At 42.5% G+C, this 18,538-nt stretch overlaps 1 long non-coding RNA gene across 4 annotated transcripts in view; it reads left to right on the plus strand.

Moving 5' to 3' along the window:
* LOC107322899 overlaps window positions 1-18,538 on the plus strand; it is a 291,000-nt gene that overhangs the window by 63,882 nt on the left and 208,580 nt on the right. For 3 of the 4 annotated variants that reach the window (XR_004309411.1, XR_004309413.1, XR_004309412.1), the window contains exons 4-6: window positions 3,518-3,617; window positions 13,025-13,167; window positions 15,227-15,323. This is a non-coding gene — a long non-coding RNA (uncharacterized LOC107322899). The remainder of the gene's footprint in view (window positions 1-3,517; window positions 3,618-13,024; window positions 13,168-15,226; window positions 15,324-18,538) is intronic. The other variant, XR_004309414.1, reaches the window with a different exon arrangement.

Genomic DNA, 18,538 nt, shown 5'->3' on the forward strand with positions numbered 1-18,538 from the left:
GTTTTATTGGTTTTGAATTTGTTTTCATTCATCTTTACCTGATGTTCCTTTGTTTCTGTGTTAGAAGGGTAAAAAAGAACACATGCGCTGTGCTCTCTGCTGCTCACTCTGCCTGATCTTCTCACTAAATCAAATCTTTTCACCAGTGTCATATGGAAGTCTTTCCCTCAATCTAAAACCTTTTCTTGTCCATTCTTAGGCTGCTTATTTCCGCTACATCTGGTTGGGAAATGGAGTTGAGGAGTGAACATAACCATCCAAGGAAGGGTGTGCCATCGATTTACTGAGCATTATTAATATTGTTACTTCCAGATTGTTACAAAAAATTTGCATACTTTCATAATAGCACTGAAGTAAGTGTGTTGGGAGCAGATTGAGAGTTTCTAATACAGTGAGATTAATTGGTCTGAGCGACCTCTGTTTGCATTGCACCTTAGCTTGGTATCACCAGGGAAATAGTCTGCTTTTCCCTAAGGGTGTGCTGGGTGCAGGGATGTATGATGGCAGAAATTAGTCAGAAATAAGGGCAGAGACAAAAATAATTCTTTCTCTGCCTCTTAGAAGCAAAAAAAATCCCCGGACTGGATCCTCAGCTCTGTGCATTGCGGTTGGCGGGGCGCCATGTTGTGCTGCTGAGGTAATGGGCCCTTCACCTCAGTGGTCATGGCTGGGAGGAGCTCCAGTCACAGCCGGTGGTTTGGGCAGTGACAGAAACCTGGCTTCTCTTTAGGCCAGAGGGAATGTGGGATCTGTGAAACCTTAGGAGGGTTATGGCAAAAGTTGCCCTGAGATTGCTGATTCCATTCCTGCTTTTTGTTTTGTTTTAGTTGGCTTGCGAGGATTGTTTTCACTCTTTGCCAGGTGCAGAGTTGAATGGCAGGCCACACTCTAAAGCTCTTCTTTCACAAATCCACCCACGCTACAGATTTCTGTGTTCATCACGTTCTGTGACATGTAGCTCTTGGAAAGATGCAGCTTGGAAATAATGTCTTTGAATCTGAGTGTGCTTGGACTAGTAAAAAGATAGATTTCCAACTGTCCAGAGAGGGCAGAAAGAGAAAACCATCAGAAGATAATGAAGAATCTTAGATTCCCTTAGAGTAGGCCTGAACTGGAACATCAGATCCCAGTCCTGTGAATTTAGAAGATTCAGAACAAAATACCTGAAACCACACTCAAATTTGAAATAAAGATGAGACGTGGTGCCAAAATGGAGATATCTTCTGGTATGTCAGTCAGAATTTGAGTTCCTCACAACTATGTGTCTTGCTCCTGCCATTCAGTCTGTGTACTTGCCCTTGGCTGGCTGGCTGCCTTTCCCTACAACCTCTCAGATTTGTGATGGATCTGCATCCAGTGATGTCTTTCTGCAATCAGCAGTCAAACCCAGCTCACAATATTCCAAGTGAAGTTCCTATCCGTGTTCATCAGAAACATGCACAGTGAACTGAGGTGCAAACAGTTGATTTTCTACCAAGGTAAGGGAAACAAACAAACAAAAGAGTTGAAGGTGTTCTTTTTGGTTTAATAAAAGTCTGCCTTAACTGTCCATATTTGGGACACATCTCTGGAGCCATATTGGCCCTGATCTTCTTTTTCACACTTAATTTCACTATGTAGAGCTCATTGGCTTTGCAGAAACTTGCTTAGAATTTCCTTTGATGGAGAAGAAAATGAGCAATTATTTTAGGAAAAAATAAGAAATTAAAGACAAAATTCATAAAACGGGAGGGGGAAGAGGGGAAGAGGGGTAAAAGTAGGAGTGATAGTTAAGAGGATTTCTTAGTGTTTGAAACAAGATCCATTCAGACTGTGATCATAAATTACTACCATTTAGGTACTACTACCATTAATCAAGATGAGAAAAATCAGCAGACATATACTGGAAACTGGATTGAATCCAGTGTGTTCTTATATTAAAAACAAAACAACAAAAAGAAATGCAGGAACCACAATTTACATGAGGCATGGTCCTCCATAGGTTATTTTGGCACAGATACTAATGCTGCCCTTACTTCTGTTTTATCTTCATGGTGACTGTCTCCAAATAACAGAAGAGACAGGCAAAGGAAGCAATGCTTTATTCAGCAGTGTTTATTTATGGCATTAACTATATATCCTACACTGTTAAGATTGTTCTGTTTCAGCCTGTTTTATAATCTACTAGAAAATTGCCTGGTAGGAGGCCTTTAATGTTACCCTTTTGACTGGAGCTCTCTGATTTTGATTATGCATTGCATTGAGGGTGAAATTTGGGTTAAAGATAATTGTAAATATGGTATTGATATTAAATGATGTTTTCCCAACATTGCAATAATGCTTGTTTTGTTTGCTAGAGAGTTTATTACTTTTTGATCAATAGCATGTGAGATTTGTGAGGGAAATTAGCATAGTGAATAACAATTAGGAGAAAAATCAATGGCATTCAGACAAATAAGTGACTTGAAAAAGTCCCATAGGCACACATACACTCACACAGATTCTTTAAAGTGTAATACATCTCATTTTGCATTCTAGAAGAGGAGAGAGCTATTTGGACCAGAACTGAAACTGATGGCAGTATAATTGAACTACTGTGGGACTATTTGTTGCTATTTATTGTTTCTAATGGCTTGAATGTACGACTTTCATTCACTGGCTCTGCGAACTTTCTTTGACTTCTGTCATGTTTTTTCTCTGTTCTCTACTGGCCTTCTTTCTTGCATCTCTCAATATACTTAGAGAACAATGCCATGGCTGCCCACACTGTATTTCTTTGTGTTACATAATATGCTTGCTCTTCTCCTACAGGGAGTAGGTTCTGTCTCCCTTGTAAGAACCAGGAGGGCTTCAGATGAGATAGCAATGAAAAAGTTCAAGATAAACAGATGGAAGTTATTCTTTAAAAACGATTTAAGCTATGCAACTCTTTGCCATGGCATGCAAAGCTTTTAGATTATTTAATGGAGGAAAAATCCATCTAGGTCAGTGAAATTCAATAAAGCCTTCCTGGCTTAGGAAGCCCTGGTACTGGACATAGGATCTCAGAAAGTATGTTATATGTGCATTCATGCTACATGTGTCTGAGCACGCCCTTCTCTTGCAGTTCTGTTCAGGAATCAATGTTTAGAATAATGACTCTGCTTTCCTCTGAATTGAGCTGGTTAATAACTATTGCTGGGGAAATCAATCAGATCTATGATATCTTATTACTTACGCTAATTTAATCACAAGAAATGGGTCATTGCTTCAGTTCAGAGGGCAAAATGAGTGTGAGTGGATGTGAGATTGTATAGAAGTGGAAGCAGAGGAAGGGAAGACTTCATGATGTCGCACAAGGAATAGAACTGTAGCGGGCACTCCTAAGGCTGTAGGATGGACGATGCAGAGAAAAACCAAATCCGTTCTCTATTGCTTCTGGTAATCTGTCGATTATCAATCTGATCATGATGTTGTTTTCATGTTCCAAAGAACCTGCTAGGTGGAGATAAAGAGAGCTCTTCATTTTTTCATCTCTGTTTTGTCTCTTTCTGCCCAGGTTAAAAGAGGGTAATCGTCAAAAGAAACAAGCAAAAAGTGTGTGACTTCTATCAGGGAACTCGGAGCCCATTTCAAGTTATTGCACGCTGCAGAGAAAGGTAAATGCAAAGGAACTGTTCATGTGATCAGTGTGTGAAATTCAAAAAGAAGGAAATGGCATCTAAGCAAGTTTAGTGTTCAACATGTGCAAATTCAGCCTTGCAAAGATTGTCATAACATTTTCAAGCTCTCGTCCAAATTCTGTTTGCTTTCCTGTATACATAATTATGTTACATAAAACCCTTCTTACACCCTCTTGTTTGTAGTTGGGAGTGCCATTTTTGTCACTCACCAGAGAAAGCAGATAAACAGAGATTTCTACACGTTAGATTGTATTGTACTGTAAATATTTTCTGAAAAGATCTTTCGTTCACAAGAAAATTGGAAGTATGTTTTCTAGTTGTTGAGTTCCAGAAGCTAAACAAATGCCAAATACATTAAATGTAGCTATTGTAGAAATTCATGTGTCTTGCATGATGTAGGCAGTTTTGATTAGGTATTTCTTTTAAGCATCTTGAGTTCTTGCCACATAGAGAGCTGTTGATTTTACTCAGATCCTGTTCGTTTTGTCTGGTTTCCCCTCCAGTACAGAGGAACTGAGAACCTAGATAAGACTATTTACAAACTCTGAAACCTAACAGCTTTCCTGGGTTGAAACCTTTCCAGTGTTGCAGTGTATTTTACAGAGCAGTCCATGCTGAAGGAAAGACAGTGAATACAAAGTGTCTAGCAAAATGTTAAATAGAATATAGCTTTGTGGGGACAAAACCAGATGAGTTTTTTAAACGGGTCATGCTGAATCCTTTAAGGAATTGCTTTCTCTGAGCTGGTGAAGTTGCTTTTAGAGTTGTTCCCTTCCTAGAGGGGAGTTAAAAAAGAATCATAAACTGACCCATCACATTAGAAACATGTCAGGCTGTTACTAAATCCACCCTGCAAACAGCTCTACTTTCTTGACAAACAGATCTTGAACACTATTAGAAAAATAGAAAACACTAGTGCTAATTGCTGCACTAACGTTATCTAATTCACTTTATTAACTAGGTAATGAACTGAAGCCATCGTGGTCTAATTGAAATAAATAAATACATTAAAACTGTGAATTAAAGTAACTGCATTTTGATGGTTCTGGGTTATTCATATTGCTTCAAAATGTTATTTTTAATCCAAACACTGCTGGGTGCATCTCCTTGTGCCCCAGGGATAGTACAAAGTGTGGTATTGGCCTCTATTTTTGTACCCCATTTACTTCACATTCACGCTGCTTCCAGATGATTTTTTCCCTAGCAAGATCTGATAACTTTAAAAAACAATACGAAAAAAAGAATGAGGGAAACTTCAAATGACATTAAAATGAGCACCAAAGTATAGGACTGTAGTGTTAGGCATCTCTAAAGTGCCTTTGATGTATGTCAGAAGGTTTTCAGAAATAGTTGTGCTTATCCAAACTCAGCTTCTGCCGACTTTGATGGGGATTCTGCCACAAACTTAGGAACAATTTGGCTGATGCAGAATTCTTTTAACGTCTTTATTGTGAGCTTATTTTTCACCAGCTGCAGCATTTGATGCAGTAATATGAAATATAAAGGTAAACACGTTGCCCTACCCTTCAGTGCTACTCTTGTGCATCTGCTCCGTCCTGTTGCTTAGGGATTCCATGTTAACTTCAGGTTTGTTCTGTTCATTGTGCTGTGGCAGGCAGCTGAAAAATATACTAACTTTGATCTTCTGGGGGGTCAAATTCTACAGTTGCTACAGAGATGCTTTTTCATCAGGAAGAGGGCGGGAAGTGGCCTCAGTGGTTGTAAATGGGAGGAGAGCGCTTTCAAGGCTCTCTTTGTGAAGCTGTATTCTGAACTATGGCTCAGAACTGTCTCTGTGGTCTCTTTTTCTCTTCTAACGACATTATATGGCTTTACTTCGTCCCCTTCTTATTCAGCTAGTGATCGGCTGGGCAGGTACTAGTCATAACTTCTGTTCTGCACTCTCCTATTTTCATCTGAAAGTGCTGTTCTGCTTACAGCAGGATATGCAAGCACTCGTACTCTAGTCTTATTTTTGTTGGCACAGGTTGAAAGCGAAAGAAATGTTAACTGTTCTGGGTTTACAGCCATTTATACAGTGTGTAACTTAGCCCTCTACAAAGGTAAGTGGCTGTTTGCTGGTTTAAGCCTATAGTTATTGATAGCCGCCTGCTTCTGTGGAAGGAATTGCAGGGCACAAGACAGGATCCCTGCAGCACCTGGGGATGCTGTGCTGTACTTGGAAGGTGAAGGAGTAAGTTCCCACACTATGCAAATAGATTAATCTTGGTTTTAATTCCTCCTTTTCTCTTTTGGCTTGAAAACGAGGGCAATTATGTGTTTGGCAATTTGCAGATAGCACTAGAGGAGAATAACCAAGTGATCAAAAATGGTATATAAAAAAGTAGGATCCTGGAATAAGTATGTTACTTCTGTGTGAAACAAAAACATAAAACTGCACCCCTGGGAAAGCCTTAGTCTGTAACCTACTACACTCCTGAGATATTCCAGTGCCTCTATTAAGTTTATTAACGAGGGCTGTGAGATCTTAACAGGAATGCTGGCACTGCCATTCTGTTCTGTTGCTTTACAGTTCAGGGGAAAGATTAATAATATAGATGATGAATTGTAGGGCAGGAGTCCATGGAAGTTTGAGAGCAGAGAACAGTTTCTTTTTTTTTTTTTTTTTTTTCTTTTTCTTTTAATGCATTCTAATTAATTCTGTATCACCTGTTATATAGCAGAGTCCTGATATCTGCAGTGTCAGAAATCAGGGCCTGATCCCACTTCCCACTGAAATCGATGTGAGTATTGTCATTGATGGAGCAGCCGAGCAAGTAACTTGCAAGAATTCATTTATTCAACAAATCTGGCTGCTGCTTCTGCTTATCTCTATTGATTGTACTCATGTCCAATCAGGTTTGCAGCATTAGCTGCATTACTTTACAATAACAGCGTAATTCACTTGGGGCATGTTCTTACCAAGTCCTAGAATCCACACACAGATCTACAAAAGGTGCATCCCATGCAGGTTTTTTCAGGGGCAGATGCCTTTTTGGGTATGACCCAAGAAAATGTGTTCCCTTTTTGCAGTTGCCACAATAAAAGCAGAATGGTGACTGGTGCAATTTTTGCTGGTGTGATACAAAGAAGGTGCAGCAATATATATCAACTTTGGGCTTGGGAAACCTAGTATGAGGTTCCAGTTCCTCCCACAAGCTTCTCTGTTGTCTGTCTGTCCAATGGGCCTCAGGCAGCCATTCCTTACTGGATGCGATGCTGGTGTTCAGATTGACTGCAGGCAGCAGTGCTGTTTGGCATTCTAGGAGGGGACTTGGGCAGGCAGCCTGCCCCATGTGCTGCTGTCACCTCATGCCTCTGACCACCAAGAGGAGAACTGAGAATAGGGCTGAGGCTGCTGTGGGCAGCCCTGCTCCCTGTGTGTGCCAGCCTGGTGGGATGCGTGCTCTGAGAAGGGGGAAGGAATGCGATTTTCCATTTTCTAAGTGGGTGTTGTAAGCCACAGACACTAAAAAAGCAAATATTTAAACATCTTCTGTAAAACCTTTTCAAAAACATGGAGTTCTGACCCGGACCTATGTGGGAGCTGAGCATGCCCAGAGAAGAGCCCAGCGCTGCTGCCTTTCCATGGGGACCAGGATGTGTCCCACCTCTGTCACCCGATGGGGACACAACAGCAGGGTGGTTATGTATGAGACATGAGCAGCTGGATGTGCTGCAGGGGCAGGAGATTTGTGAAATCAGTGCAGAGCATGCTTTGCCCTGCTGTGGAGGTGCTCTCCAGACCCTTGTATGGATCCTTCTTAGAAGGAAGTGGTTTTAGAAGGACATGTATGACTGTAATTCTGGTTTGTAAATAAACCATCAAAGGGGAACTTTTCCAGGAGTGATTTAGCCAAGCTTAGCACAACACATCCTTCCTTTTGCTGCAGACTCTTGCCTTGATCGTGGGTCTGAAATCCTTGATGACTGTTGCTTGTATTAATTTCCTTTCTATTTTGCCGATGCCCAGAAGCTTTGTTTCCTGAATTCCTTCTGCATTTTCTATAACTTATGATCACAGACAGAGAGATCAGCTTACTTATTAACCACTTGTAAATGTGGTGTAAATATTAATCTCCTAGACATTTATTTTTCATGATGCTGTTCAGATTTTGCTCTGTTTAGAGTTTGTTTTATGCCCCAGCAACTTCTATGACAGACAGTAAGCATAATCCCTCTGCATCTTAGTGGAGAGATTGTGATTGTGGAACAGTTTGACATGTAAAGAAATGCAGGGTTCCCTCCAGGTGATGGTGTTCTTCACAGCAGTAACTGATCTGGGGGAGTTACCTCTGGGTACATCAAATATTTGAGTTCCGAGATGCAAATCTGTGTGAGGTGGTGAGAAAGCTAAGGCATGTTTAGGACCAGTCACATCTCTGTGGCTTCCTATTGTGTAAAGAACCTGAGTGCAAAATTTGGTTCAAGCTTCTTTCTGGTTATGTATATCAACTAATTATGGAGGCCTCAGTCCTGCAAGGAGCTCTGTGTATAAGCCAATGAAGCACCAGAGTTCTGCAGAGGGTGTCACTTCTCCATTATCAGGAGAAAGATGGATGAGAAGCATGGTGTAATGGGAGCAGGGCATCTCTGCTGCAGGCTACCACGCTCTGACACGTTTCCTGATGTCCCAGAGGGGAGCAATTGACAGCTCCACTTTCTGCCTGGTGCTCTTGCAGAAGTTTGTTAGATAAGCTGTAAGTGGCTGAACACTGACAAATAATGCTCAATTAATAATTATAGTTCAATTGCACTCATGAATAGGTAAATGGTGATGGATTAGGTCAGTCTTTGACTAGTAGTAGAAGTGGGATCCCCACCAAATCAGAATATATAGTAGGGGGATTCTTCCTTCTTCTTTATTCTCCCCTCCTTTTTTAACTTCTCTCTCCATTCACCCAATTCAGTTTCATTTCATGAGTTTTATTCGAGAGGAACTGAACAGATTAGATGAATTCTGCTGAGGTGGGAGTGCTGGTTTGGTGTGCGATTGCTAGTTCAGTGTGCCAATTATGAGCACATTTACAATATGAAGAGAGCGACTGGCTGGTAGACTGGAAGACCAGAACTGCTTTCAGATCAATAGATGAGCTGACATTGAGGCTAGAGGACTGATAGAAGCAGTGGAAAGGATAGACATATTTGGCAGGTTTCTGAAGGCATTCAATAGCAACACAGAGATGGAGCTGATAAATCAATAGCTCTTTGGGGAGATTAGATTGATATTTTAAATGTATATGGAACTGTCCTAGCCAGGAGGACTGAACAAGCACTGAAAGAACAGATAAGCAGAGAAACATTAATTAATATTTCTGTATTGTTTTTGTGTGTATTTTTTTAAGGAACTACATGCAATTTGAAGCTGCTTTCTTTTTTGCAGCTGTAGGCTGGATCAGATGTAAGCCCAAATTGCACTATTACTCTGGAATTCCTCAGGCTGGTGTGGGTTAAGTTAGCATTAATGAATAAATTATTGTTATAATGAAAAAGCACTTAACACAGAGGCTGTCGGTTGGCAGCAGGACAGGAGTGGGACAGATCTGCAGTGCTGCCAGGGCTGGAGGGGAGGTCAGCCTGGGCTCACCATGTATGTTATCAATGTGTGGGTGTTTTCAGGAGGTGGAGAATGCAAAGGAAAGCATTATAGCAACTTTCAAACCACGTGATCAACTTAGACTTAGAATCTAAATTATGTTTTATTGCAGACAAGGGCAGTGCTGTCAGTGATTTCAGTGGGAGCAAAGTTGTGCCCTTTGTGCTGGCTTTGTCCTGCTTTGGGGCAGTCAGGCTGTTTCTTCATGCCACCAATTATATCAGCCATCGTAAATTAGAGACAAAATGCTTTAAAGTGGTTTTAATCATTCTAGCATTCCTGGGGTGAACTGCAACTTCTGCTCTGTGCTGATCAGTGTTGGGTTCTCCCACAGTGCCCCTGTCTTCCTTAAAAACCTTGGAGAAGTTTGACTTGATGGGTTATTTTTGCATGTGGTACTGTTGTTGTGTTCACCAGATGTTGCGAAGCTAAATTAAAGGATATCATGAACTAATGGAATTTCCTAGAAGTGTACAAGTGAATTATTATGGCTGGAAAACTTGGGCTATTTAATATATATTTCCACAGAGGCACAAGGGAAGGACTGAGAATAAAGTAAACCTATAATGATAAGGGAGGTGAAGGATGTCCTTGGTTTGCCTTCCCTTAGTTTGAATTTGATGGAAATTGGATCAACCCAAAGATAGCTCAGCTACTTTTGTTTGTCCCACTTATCTTGGTTTGCCTGGTGCTGCTTCATTGGACTCATTGGGCTCCCCTGTCTAACAAGGATCTGTTCTGTGCTGACGTATTTTTAGAATAATTTTATTTAAAGAAAAAAAAAATGATTGCTAAGAGAAAACCAGTTCCATGACAGCAGGGTTAGAGTGATCTTGTCTTTAGCAGCAAATACTACTTTATTATATTTGCATGTAAATAGATGCTAGATAAGTGTTTCAGATGAAGAGAACGTTTCAAAGTCATTTGCTTTCTGGAAAATAGAATAGCTCAGCAGGACTTGGAAGGCTCTGAACTTGAGATGCATTATGTTCAATGTTGATAAAATTGATCTTTGCAAGTTTATAACCCTTCACAGTTACCCTGGAACATGGCTGCCTTCTGCAAGGCCTCTTGCTGATTGCTGTTAAATTGCAGTATGGTGTAATTAAGAGGAATGGGGGAATGAGAGCTTACAAGGCTGACAAAATGGATTTCTTCACTCAGGAAATCAGTGCATTAGTAAAGAAACGGGGATATCACTTTCTCCACTAGATATTTGCAGTTGGACACTTGATCTTCCTCCTTTTGTCACAAATACTTGTTTCTCCTTATATATACCATGATTGCTTAAATCATGATCATGTACTAACATGAGACAGGGCTCTGGACCAGTTGATTACGTACCTGAATTATTCCCCAGGCACTCTCAAAAGCGCTGAGGCCAGCCAGGCTGTGCTGGCTCCACTGCACTGGGTTATGGACCTTCCCCTGCAGCTGGCAGAGGGTCGGGTCTGGTGCTGAAAGATCTGGGTGGACCTTTATGTGTACCTGTAAACTAGATGACTGTCAGTGCTATGTAATGTGTGCGCCTTGGGCTCCCAGTGGCGTGAGCAATCAGCGTGATAGCTCACACCCAAAACAAAAAGCCCTGATAGGAAATGTTGGATTAGACCAGAGTGTTTTCAGGCCAGAATATTGGTATGTATAAAATAGTTATTTTCCTTGGTGATCTTGTCATTCCCAAGTGTGAAATATGAACCATCAACTGGCTTCAATCTTCTCACAAAAAAATGCAAAAAGAATGTAAAAGTTAGGGGCAAATGTGAACCTAATCCAAAGAAGTTTGGAACCAGACCTGCTCAGATTAGGAAATCAAACGCAAGCAAAGAAACAACAAAGCAACGCGACACCCACCCCCAAAACAAAAACACCCGAACACCACGAAACATTGCAAAAACACTGCAGTGCCTTAACCAAAGAGTTTTGTGTTGCTCCAGGGCAGAGTTGAAGTCAAGATACTTTAAGTGGATGTCCAGCCGTAATTCGTCTGGATTTCTTTTTAGTCATTTTAATTTTCATAAGACTGACTTTTAGATGATTTCAGTATGTCGGTAATTACCCAATTTTAATTCTGATTTAATTTTAATTTAACTTTTCAGTAGGAATATGTGTGTGTGTGTACCTGTAGCATGCTCGAGCAGGTTGTGTGCACACGATGACATGCAGTGTGACCTCAGACCTGGGGGCTATTCTTGCTTCTCCCCCTGCTGTGTCACTTTGCAAACATCCTTGCCTTCTGCATGCCCTCTTGTGCTTCTCTCTTGTGGTGGCCATAGCTTCTGGGGAAACCTTACCATTCTTTTCTATTCATGCATAGTTTTATAGAGTGCTGGGGGTAGTTGGTTGATGGAGGTGGTGACTTTTGGCACTGCCCAACACAGAGTGAGGGGGAACTTTAGGGAGCTTTCAGCTGCAGGCTTCTGTTAATAATTAGCAAACAATCCTATTTGTGAGCACTGGAGTTAAAAAGACATCTGCATTGGCTTAAACTGATGCTGAAGTTTGACGGGACTAAATACACTCCTTGTGTGGTGCTCTTCTGGGCTGTGTGTTTGACCTTTCAGTGTTTAAAGGGAGCTGATAAGCAGGAAGGGGAGCAGCTTTTTACATGGTCTTACAAGTGAGACTGTAAGGACAAGTGGGAATGGCTTTAAACAAAAAGAGTTGAATTTAGGTCAGATGTAAGGAAGAAATTCTTTACTCAGAGGCCCTGGCATTTCTGCCCAGAGCTGTGGGTGCTCCATCCCTGGAGATGTCCAAAGCCATGGATGGGACCTGGGCAGCCTGAGCTGGGAGTCAGCCAGCACATGGCAGGCATTGGGACTGGGTGCTCTTTGAGGTCCCTTCCAACCCTACCATTCTGCAATTCTGTGATCTCTTCTGCAGTTTAGCCTCTGCTGGCCTCATGCTGGGTGTCCCAGCCCTGGTCATTGCACCCTCCTCTTGCTCTGCTGCCCACCAATGTGCTGTGGAGCAGCCCCATGGGTTTAATCACTTTTCCTAACAGTGACAGGTGACTACTGGCTTCTCATCACTTCAGCTTTCCTGATGTCTGAGGCGATAGGTGGATGCATTTGCCATAATTGCATGTTAATTGGAAAGCACGCTTCTTGCCCTGCAGTCCGTGCTGCTGTTCCCCAGGGGCAAGCTGAACTGCTTCCAGAGAGCTCAGCAGCTGTGCCCTGTCTGCCTGTTGAAAAGCAGTCTCCCTTAACAATGGGCTAAAAAACGCACACTACTGTATAGACATCACAGGCTTACCCTCACTGAGCAGTGTGTTTGTGTATCTCGTGGCTGCCACATACAGGACCTTAGTCATCCATCAATATCATCACTTTAAGAGGGGGAAAAAAACAGCAGAGACATGTTCCAAATGGTTTCACACTAAAAGGAAGCGTCAGACTTTGTGTTTGGCACAGCGTGCTGGAAGTTCCCATGCTGGGCAGCACCTCTCCCCATGGATGGGCAGGACAAGTTGCCTTTGGGACGTAATGCCTTTGATTAAAATTGGCAATTCTGAAGCTCCTGCTGGCCCCAAGGCAGCTTGGTGACATGTGACTGCATGTGACAACACAAACGTAGAAGCCTGTCATTCAGCCTCCAGCCTGTTGTAGTGTCAATGGAAGCCTTGCCAAAAGTAGTACTCCCGGCAACACTTACAGTAAAATACCCTCTTGTCCTGCAGCCTTTGCATTAATTAAATGAAAATGGATTAAGCAAAATCAAAGGTTTTCTTTTGTTGATTAAACCATGATTTATTTGGCAAATATCTTCCATCTGTTTACAGAAAATCTTGGCTTCTGACTCATAATCGCGTGGACCAACTGCAACCACAGGCTGTGCTGGTGCTCCTAAAACCAGACCGAGTTTTGTGCCATGCTGCTGCATCCCCTCCCACACCTGCCACCCCCTGGGAAGCACCGAAACAGGGTGAGCTGCAGAGCAGAGTCTTATTGGAAATATAAAATGAATATCTAATAACAGGGCAATTTAATAGAGCAATTCCAAATGGCTGAAGCAGATTTATATCAGCACATTGATTAGTTGCTGGAGACATGCAGAATCCTGATGGGCCCTGGCCAGAGGAGCTCTCTGCTTGATGTAAAACTCCTCTTGAGTTTGACACAGATTTCTTTTAGTGCTCCCATTTCCTCTTGAAGAAAATGTATGTGTATCAAAAGTCTGAGTCCTGTGGTCATGGCCTATCTGGAATCCCTGGCATTTGAGATGTGTCTAGGAAATTCTAACTTAGGGAGGGCAAAGAAAAAAGAGGTGAGAGAGAGTGAAATTGCACTTCCCTGTTTAGGTTTTCCTTGTGAAGCCCAGATTCTAAGAAGACAAAGGTTATCAGGCTAAACCTAAAGAGTAACTAGAGGTGAAAAGTGTGAATGTCAGTGCAGACCTTCTAGAGCCCTCAGTTTTCTCTTTATAGGGATGTACTGGCGTGGAAACAGTGAGCATAGCTAATAGTTGACTAAAAGTTGTTATTCCCAAAGATTGGGGCATACTGTTGGAAAAGATAGGGCTTTGGAAGTCAGAATAATAATAGGATTTGCAGGTAAAGGCCATTGTACTGAAATTATTTCTCCTTTCAGTTTTCAGTCTTGATTGGAAAATGCTGGGCAGCTCTTAGATACCAGGAGGAGAATCAGACTCCCCAGTGCATGGACTGCTTGTTTATAGCCCACACCGATCTCTAAATATCACTTCTTAGTTTCATCTGCTCATACAGTGAATCTGGCTGAAGCTCTACAAAGCCCTTCCTGTGCAACAGTGTTGAATCCAGTCTCATACTAAATCAGAGTTCTTACAGGTATTTTGATTTTGTAGGAGCAAATGAGTTGTCTGATGTGAAACGGTAGAATGAGCAAGTTTTCAGACTTTATCAACACTTTGATCAATGCCCAAACCCACTTTGAAGCACTTACGTCCTGCCCATCTCAAGGAGACCAGAGCTAGAATCCAACTAAAGGAGTTGCACAGAAATCTTGAAGGATAGGGTAAAGCAAGGTTTGGGAATGCAAAACTGCAGATAGCCTTTGCTGATGTAATCATATGTGCACACTGAAGGGTGCAGGCAAAGCTGTTGCTTTTCCTCATGATTAAAACCATAGGCCGTGTTTTTCAGGCTTTCAAAGCTGTTCTTAAGGCTGGATTGTGAGTGCAGGCACCTGAACTTCCTGTGGGTTCAGACATGCAGGGATGTGTGCTGGCTTAAATCACATGGCAGGAATGGCTGTCTGCTTCCCTGGGCTTTCTGATAGCTTTGGGCTTCAGCTCTGGGCTGCAGCTGAATGAGTACCTCCAAGCAGTGTCCTTTGAGCATCACCGCTCCTGCTGTGTGGTACCACTGCACTTCCCTCCCCACCCAGCTGCTCAGCAGATCATGGTTCAGCTGCAACTGACATGTGGGGTGATAGAGCAGGAAAAAGATAGTAGTGTGCTCGGTGCATACATGAGATGGTGGTACCACTGCAGGGAACTGTGGTCTCCAGATGTCACAGTCATCTTTGAAAATCCCAACCTCTGAGATGCTGGAATTTGGATCATAATATGCTTTTCAAGTCCCCCTCTTCCCCTGACCTGTGCTTAGCGTGCTGGTATCTTGGACTAAGCTGTATGGAGCAGCTTATCCCTCTGTGTATGGGATACACAATGTCATGGGTTTCTTGGTCCCCAATGGTGTCTCCCGGGATAAGAAATAATTGCAGAAAGTAGCTGGAACTTTCTAACGCAGTGGCTTTGGTTTTGAACTGTAGTTAACTTGTTTTTTTGTCTTTCTTATTAGTACCACTCAAATTTCAGATTCTCTCACTCAGCTGTTGGATAAAACTTTGAAAAGCAAAGAGGAAAAAAAAAAAGACCATAAAGATCACACAGAACTTTTTACTGTGAACTTATTTGACCTTTGACAAATAGATTCATAACTTTTCTGAAAAACATTTTCCATTTTTATTCTGTTCTCTTCCTGGTTCTGCCTGGGAACAAGAAGCAGGAAGCACCGTAAATCTTGTGAAGGAGCCTTCTGGCAAGATTCCTAGCCCGGCTCTGAGCACTGAGTTTTGGATCATTTGGATAAACTTCATGTAAGTAGCCAAGCTCATGTGCTTCTCCAGCCTGTATGCAAACTCCAGATCCCAAGAAGCCAGCACATTGCTTAGTCTAGGCAGGCTGCACTCTGCCCTTTCCTACCCAGCTTTCTTTCACATATAAAGCACAGTTTTAGAGCTGCTTTGTTGTTTTGGATGAACTTGGTGCTAATGTGACTTACAGTCTTGCAGCCAACTACAACATATGTAGGCATCGTGCAGCCTTCCTTTCCACTGCTTTGCTAATACATCCTAATCCTGTCTGGTGATACCGTGTGCCGTTCAGAGCCTGTATTAATCCTGAGCAGAGCTTAGCAGTTGCACTAAAACATGGTTATGAGGATTAGTTTGAATCTTGCAACTTGTTCCTTGTGCAACAGAGCAATCAGGTTTGGACCCCAAAGAGAGAAGGATCTGGTGAGACTTGACCTGGGAGCAGATTTTCCAGTTCCTTCCCTTCTTATCTCAGGGTGGCACAGGGCCCTGCACCAGGACTGCTATAGAATCATGGAATTGTTAAGGTTGGAAAAGATCACTAGGATAATGTAGTTCAACCATTGACCCATCCCCATCACGCCTTCTAACTGTGTTGCTCTGTGCCACACCTCCAGAGGTGACTCTCCTACCTTCCTGGTGAATAAACGTTTCCTAATGCCAACCAGAACCTCCCCTGGTGCAACTTGAGGCTGTCACCTCTCATCCTATTGCTGTTACCTGGGAGCAGGTACCTACCTCACACAGCCTTCTTTCAGGGACTTGCAGACAGCAATAAGGTCTCCTCTGAGCTTCCTTTTCTCCAGGCAGAACCATCCCATTTCCCTCAGTTGCCCCCCATTGTGCTTCAGATCCTTCGCAGCTTCATTGCCCCTCTCTGGATACACTTCAGGACCTTGGTGTCTTTCCTGCAGCAAAGGGGCTAGAAGGCTGGGGTGTGCTGGGACCAGGGCAGTGCCAGCAGGTAGGCATGTGTTTGATGTGGGCTCAGTGGGGTGCTGTTCTGGCAGGCATTGGGTCCCTTGTAGTCCAAAGAGCGTGGTGTGGGCAATAGCAGCATGGTGCTGGCTGTCAGCGGGGCCTGCTGCTGTCACACCTTGACTTGTTGAGCAGAACACAGGGTGGGGATCACAAAGCTGTCATTACAAAGTATTAGCATGAGAAAAGGAGCGCTCCTCATGTTTTGGCATGTCACACCCGAGTGACAGGGAGCACAAATACAGTCAGGCATGCAGAACAGTGCGAGTCAGCGTTGGCTTTGACAATGTTGGGCACCAAGGCTGTCACTCCTTTGACACAGCCCCTCCCTCCCCCTGCCCACGCTGCCATTCGCAACAGCAGCTCGCCCACTGCTTTTCTTTCTGCACAATGTGTCAATAATTACTTGTCAGGGCTCTGCTTATAGACCTGGGATGGTGAATAAACGCTTATTATGCCTGAAAAATGTTGCAGGCTTTACCGTAAATCTTACGTTACAAATGCACACAATAGGGGCTATTGGCACAGAGGCAAACACTTGCATTAACATGGGAAGTCGTGCTGCCGAAAATGGAGTTTGACAAACTAACTTGCAGCAGAGGAGTTTGTTGACCTTTTCCTTGCCTCCCTGGCAATGGGAGTAGGTTTGTGTGTATTAAAATGTTGGATGAGTGGGAGATGAAAGGGGGGACCAAACATCTCCCTGTTATGGCTACAAGAAAGAGGATGCTCTGAATCTGGGAGCATTCAGAGCTGGTGTTATTGGCTATCATCCTTCCAACACAACGGAGATAGGCAAACATCTGAAAGCTAAATCTGACCATAATTGAATTCAGCAGCCCATAGACTTCTGACTGTGCTTACTTACCCAGTAGAGGCCCAAAACAAAGCGTTATTTCAGGCTGGCATGTTCATGGCGTGGCCCTGCAAATTGCAGCTCTTGAACTGTGTCACTGATCTGACTTTAAGATGGCTTCTTCTGTGGACTGCAGGTTTGATTTTGAGGTACTGGGATGCATTGTCTAATGGCATTCATCAAATGAGCAGGTGCTATAAATGGAGCACAAAGTAAGAATGTTTGACAGAGATTTTAGAGAAGTGATAATTAGGGCCTGAATTTAAATACAGAGTAATGGGAGGCTTGTAATGAAAATCTGCCCTCTCCATGTTGTTAGCAGGGACAGGTGAACTTCTATAGAGCTGGGTTCTGCCTGTGGGTGATCTTAGCAACTCCCTGGAGCATCCCATTGCTTTGCTTTTATTTCTAAGGTTTTTCTTGGCTCTCTATCCATTGCACCTTTAAAATGTTCTTGTTTAGTTTATGCCTTTCTGTTCCTGCATCCAGTGCCTGAAGATATCCCATACCTGTTTAACCCTTTCATGTTTTCAATATTTTTCCCTCCTCACTTTATATACTTTATCTTTGTAAACCTCTTTCAACTTGCTTTTTTACTCTCTGTGGCAATGAAATCTTAATTTCCTTTTTGTCAGCCACTTTGCTGTAAGCCTGATAACTGTCTGGATCTAGCGTTCAGTTTTGAAGTGGAGAAAAGAATACTTTTAAAGAAACACTGTTTAAATCACAATATTACATGGAAAATAGGAACACATTTCCTTCTGTCGTAGCCTTTAGAAACAAAATCAGCTTATTTCGAAAACAACAACAACTTTTGGTTTGCTTTTAGGAAATTCTAAACCATGGAGTAAATTTGAGCTAAACTATTTAAGCAGTGAAAAAGCATTTTGGCAAACAAAAATGCATGTTGTCTGTGAACTGGGGATTTACACACCTGTTGTGTAAAGCCCCGTGCACCAACCACAATGGAAATTTGACATAATGAATGTTCATCCCTTTTACCTTACGTAGAAGTTGTTGGCTTTCTTTTAGGTTATGCTGATATCAGTTTGAGATAAATGCATTGCTGGATGCCCAAATTACCACTGAGCTCACCTGGTGAAACTTTCGAACCACCTACCTGTATTTCAGTAAGCCTGATTTTGATACCTTCTGGTTTTTTGACCCATTGTGCCAGCCTCCAACTTTATGGAAAAGTGAGAAGATTTTAATAAGTTAATTATTAATTATTTATTAATTAATTATTAACAGGTCGAAGGAGGTGATCCTCCCCCTCTACTCTGCCCTGGTGAGGCCTCATCTGGAATATTGTGTCCAGTTCTGGGATCCCCAGTACACAAAAAGACAGAATTCTTGGAAAGAGTCCAGCGGAGGGCACAAAGAT

This window comes from Coturnix japonica, chromosome 20 (genome assembly GCF_001577835.2).
Source record: "Coturnix japonica isolate 7356 chromosome 20, Coturnix japonica 2.1, whole genome shotgun sequence".
Taxonomy (NCBI): Eukaryota; Metazoa; Chordata; class Aves; order Galliformes; family Phasianidae; genus Coturnix; species Coturnix japonica.